The following is a 5,832-nucleotide window of genomic DNA, read 5'->3' as shown; positions in this document are numbered from 1 at the left end:
GTATACCGCATAAAAAACACGGATGGCCGGGTAAAGGTCTGGCATCGTATCCACCTTCTCCCCATCCCGCAGATGGGAGACGACGAGCCAGAGATACCGGCTACACCACTGGACGGTGAGCCGGAACAGTCTGAAGACAACGAGAACAACGCAAATTAAACCACCACTGAGTCTTCCACGGAATCTGCGGAAACTGAGGAAACTGTGAATGCAGCTGTAGAGGATCCTATGGAGGGACCCTCTCAAAGGGTCCCCAAAGCCACGGAACACCTCACGGAGAAGCTACGGGTAAAGGGTCCTGTAACAGGGACTTATCCCTGTTAAGAAACTTGTGTCTAATCCAGCAGTGTGCTGGTTAATTGAACACCAGCAATCAGCTAGACTCCACCTGGCTGATTACAACTATAGAAAAAGTCTGTTCCCAGAAACAGGAGGAGGATTCCTGAACTCACAATTGGGGCTGACCCAGGAAGGACAGACCAGAGTTCCCTAGTCCACAACTTGGCTGACCTGGGGAACAACAGATGTCTTGAGCTGCAGAGAGACTGCAGGCTGACAGCAAGACAAAGGGGACAAGACTTCTAAACTTAGATCCTGATATTTCTATAGCACACAAGGGTGCGGATCCAGGAGAGCAGAGAGGCCTTCCTCTACAGCTACAGAAACAGATTAGACTTTCTTATGGGACTGTTATATATCTGTAGAGATATATATATAAATATATATATATATATATATAAAATCAAAATATAAATAGATGATACCGTTCTGTGGCTAACGAAATGCTTTTATTTGTGCGAGCTTTCGAGATACACTGATCTCTTCTTCCGGCGATGTTACAATGAATGAAGCAATTCAGTATATCCATATATATATATACACAGTGGTCGACAAATCTCCCAAAAATCTACTCGCCGAACAAAAAAATCTACTCGCCCCCAGCCCTGTCCTAGTCCTGCCCCCTGCCCCATCCCTAGTCCCGCCCCTTGTTCCGCCCCCAGGCCCGCTTTAAATTTTTTTTGAATAACATTCGTTTTTGACATAATTTTATTTATTGTATTACATTATACTACAATTAGTCCTTGTTACGCGCGCGCGCGTGTGTGTGTGTGTGTAAATGACGGATTAAGAAAAAAAGCCAGCTGTGAATGACTAGTTTCCCGCACCCTTTAACCAGTGTCTGGATGCCACCGCTTAACAATAACTAAAGCAGCAATCCCACCTGGGATCTTACCTGATCCGCAGTCCCTCAATGTCCAGGTACCCTCATTCCCGCAATGTTATAAGTTGGAGGGGATGTGTTCCCTACCTGTCTTCTGGGTAAGGGGGATTCCGATGTCTCCCATGTGAAGCTTGAGTCAGATCTGGAAGAAAGCAGTATAGGTTATTTCGGTGTAGGTATAGGGCAGTTAAGATATATAGGGTAAATAAGATATCCAGAGAGTGAGACAGAGAGAGCGTGAGAGAGAGCGTGAGAGATAGCGAGAGACAGAGAGAGCGTGAGAGAGAGCGTGAGAGAGCGAGAGACAGAGAGAGCGTGAGAGAGAGCGAGAGACAGAGGGGGTCATGCACTAAGCTCAGTTAAGTCGTTTTTAGAGCGCAAAGTGCTCTTAGAACGTGATGTTGCGCTGAACACGATGCACTAAGCCAGGGGGGCGCAAACTTTTTTCTCTGCGCCCCCCTGACGGCTGTCCCCTCGCTCCCGCGCCCCCCCCAACCCCAACTTACCCGCGCTCCGGCGTAATGACGTCACGTTGCCATAGCAACGTGACGTCACATGACCTCGCAGCGTCATTTTGACGCCGCGTTGCCATGGCGACGCCGGGAGGAAGCCGCCGGAGCCACGGGTAAGTATGGTTTACAGAGGCCCTGCAGCTCCCCCGGCACTTAATTTAAGTGCCTTCGGGAAGCGCGCGGGGCCTCTGTAAACCCCGCGCCCCCCGTCGGCAGTCTCGCGCCCCCCCTGGGGGTCGCGCCCCACAGATTGCGCACCGCTGCACTAAGCCACGCAAATAGGCACTTTGCACTCTAAAACTGACTTTTTTCAGGAAATTTTTCTAAGTTCAACTTTGATCGTTCGTTACCCTATTTGCGTTAAATTCTGCCCTTATTTGGGATGCACTTAGCAACGCAACCTTAGCGTACATGAAAGTTGCGTTCAACAGAAAACGTCAGCTCAAGGTAGCCGCAAAAAAAGCTGGACGTAGAAAAATTTCTTGCTTTACATTTTTGCATGCGTAAAACCCATACAACAGGCCGGCGGGTGTACCCGCGGCCGTCCCGGGGTCCCCGCAGGAGTGCCGGGGTACCCGCGGGCCTGCGGTACCAATGTTGTGCCTCCAAAAATAATAAACAATATTTATAACTAAATACACCCTCCTAACACATACAATACAGTAATGGGCAAAATTACTATTATTCACATATGGATAATAATGCATTTGCCCATTTTAAATACATATAAATTACAGTAAATACATATTACACTTACCTTTTCCAGGCACCCACGATGAAGGCTGTCTTCATCCTCATCTTCATCCTGCCCATGTCCCTCCGGTGCTGCAAAACATACTGTACACAAGAATAAAAATAGCCCCTAACCCCTTAATCACCGTAGAGGTCATTAACCGCTACAGTCATTAAGGGGTTAACCCACCCTCACCCACTAACCCGGGCGGGAGGCCAAAAGTTAATACCCTTCCCCACTACCCATCCCGTGAGGCCTAACCACCCTCACCCACTAACCCACTAACCCAGGTGTGAGGCCTACCCACATACCCTTGGGGCCAATACCCCGTTCCCCCACCCCCAGTACCCACAAGAAAAACAATACACAGCCCCACAATAAACATCAGTATATTTATTCTATACATAACCCACCCCCTGTGCCCCCCCATAAATACATGATTTATTATTTTACATACAGGGTTAATACACCAGGCCCACGGGAGTCCCCAGTGGGCCTGACGGGTCACCTCACAGACCTACAGTAGCCCAGCATCTGGTTTCAAACAGGGTGTGGAGGCCTATGGGTGGTCCCCGCCAGGCGCCTTGGTCCACCAGGTGGTCTCCGCGGGTCACCGTGGGCCACAATAGGGTCTCCACGGGTAGGCCCGCGGCTGTCTGGGGGGCCCCGGGACACACCCACAGGTGTCTGAGGGGCCTCGGGTGGTTCCATGTGTTTAACATTGGCCATTTCCAGGGGGTCCCTACCATCTGCTACCAGTCTATCTTCCCTACGTTTAAAGAAGAACCCCAGGTGAGTAACCCCAGGTGAGTAACAGGTGAGTAACTGGCTCACACCAAAACCACTCGGTACCTATACGTGTCAAAGATGCAAAGCCTGTAGAAATATTATGGTGACCAAGGGGTTCATGCAGTAAGCAGCGAAAAAAAGCATTAGCCAGTTTTGGAACTAGCCATGTTTTTGGCGTGTTTTCAGTTGCTGTATGCAGGAATGGGTGAATCCGCGGCGAATCAATGCGCCACCACCATTTGCCAAGATGGCGAATAGCTAGGCGGGAATGTTCAAATGGCGTGCACACACCGCCAATGGCGTGCACGCACCGCCAATGGCTTTGTGTTTCTGAATCGTGCGAGTACACAACCAATGGCGTGATTGAGCGGCCTATTTAAAGGTGACATTTGTTTATATTCTTTCTCTGTGTTGTTGGGAGAGAGAGAGAGGGAGTGACGGACAGAGCTGTGCATTGTTAGAGAAATTGATAGACATGTTGATTGATTTGTTTTGTGCTGTTATATTTTGGTTGAAAATTATTGTTATTGTCTGTTTGAAATTGTTTAGTGAGCTTGAGTTTTAATTTTTTTGTGTTGCTTGTGAGTGCTACAGGTATGGACGGGAGGCGTGGGAGTCAGAGGAGTGATGCTGGGGTGAGTGTTGATGCTGAGGTGAGTGATGTGAGTCAGGAGAATGATGCTGTTGTGAGTGGTGATGCTGAGGTGAGTGCTGTGAGTCAGGAGAGTGATGCTGGTGTGAGTGCTGCTCGTGTGAGTAGCCGTGTGTGAGAGGGGAGTGATGCTAGGGTGAGGGGTGCTTGCGTGAGTAGCCATGTGAGTAAGGGGAGTGATGCTAGGGTGAGTGGTGCTCGTGTGAGTAGCCATGTGAGAGAGGGGAGTGATGCTAGGGTGAGTGGTGCTCATGTGAGTAGCCGTGTGAGTAAGGGGAGTGATGCTAGGGTGAGTGGTGATCGTGTGAGTAGCCGCATGAGTAAGGGGAGTGATGCTAGGGTGAGTGGTGCTCATGTGAGTAGCCGTGTGAGTAAGGGGAGTGGTGGTGGTGGTGTGCGTCGTGGTAGTGGGGTGCGTCGTGTTGGTGGTGGTGGGGTGCGTGGTGGTGGTGGTGGTGGGGTGCGTAGTGGTGGTGGGGTGCGTGGTGGTGGTGGGGTGCGTGGTGGTGGGGTGCGTGGTGGTGGTGGGGTGTCTGATGGTGCAGTACTCCTGCAGTCTCTTCCATTGGAAGAAGGGGAGTCCAGTCAGCAGCAACCACGTGCCAAGGCTGCACGTGCTCAGAGGAAAAAAACAAGCGGGCCACGAAATAAACGATTTAATACGGCTGAAAATACAGCCCTTGTGACTGGCATTGTGGCCAAATATGATCAGCTGTGTGGTCATTTATTAGGTAAGAACATTTATTCATTGATTATGTAACAAATTGTACTGCTATGATTATTCATAAATATTTATTAATACATCTGATTTAATTAACGTCATGTATGTCATATGTAATACATGGCATCTATGTCAGTATGTAAAGGAGCTTATGTATGTACACTACCGACACACTTTATTGAAGTGTGGTCGGTACCGCAAGCCGGGAAATCTCCCGGCTTGCTAGTGGCCGCCCCTCGGCGTGCCGCGCGTCATAGACGCGCGGTCACGCGTCATCGGGAGTGTGCGCCCCCTGCACGCGTGTCCAGGGGCTCCCCGAGGGAGCCCTGGTGTCCCGCGATCGCGTATGTAAATGTCGTTCATGTATTTCAAGATAGAATGCATGTAATAGATGCGAGAAAATAATATTTTTCAGAACATGATCCGTTTGTCTTACAACTGAATATTTGATTTCATCACAGAATGTATGTAATGTAGATTCATTATTAATGTCCTTACTCCACTAGTTTAAGCCGGCATGCACAGTACAGTGAATTTTACGGCATTATTTTTCAGAAATGTCACAGTAGACATAGCTTATTACTATTGTTGTCTAGGGGTATCAATTTGACATGTAAAATATGCCTTTTGGTCTAGTTATGTCTATGGGCCTCATGCACTAAGCGCCGAAAAAATCTTTTCGGCAACTGTTCCCGATAAGCATGATTTTGCCGATTTATCCTCGCCGTATGCAATAAGTGCCGATTCCATGGCCAATCAAGCCGAAAACATTTGTTCCCACTATGCCGATGATTTGCCGATCACACACAGGTGTATCGGCGAGCATGGTGAGGGCGTGTTATGTTCGCCAATTGAACTTCTTTCTGAATCTGCTGATGCAAGCATGTTTTTGATTAAGCGGCCCATTTAAAGGTACCGTGTATTTCTATTCATTCTCTGTGTTGTTGGGAGAGAGAGAGAGACACACAGAGCTGGCCGATTTGAAATTTAGATATTGAGAGAGAGAGGCCCTGTCTTGGACAACTCTTCTCCCTCTGGTCTCCCTCCGTTAAGAGTAGTGACCAGTGCTAACTGGGGTGGGGGTGTACCTCTTTTTTTTTCTCGTTCCTACGTTCTCGTTTTGACTTAGGGGTTTTAGACACCTCGGCGACTAATTCGGGGTCTGTAAATGGAAAAAGCTCATCTGGAGTAGGATTGTTCAAG

This window comes from Ascaphus truei, unplaced genomic scaffold (assembly GCF_040206685.1).
Source record: "Ascaphus truei isolate aAscTru1 unplaced genomic scaffold, aAscTru1.hap1 HAP1_SCAFFOLD_1375, whole genome shotgun sequence".
NCBI classification, from domain to species: Eukaryota; Metazoa; Chordata; class Amphibia; order Anura; family Ascaphidae; genus Ascaphus; species Ascaphus truei.
This window is presented reverse-complemented; position numbering follows the sequence as displayed.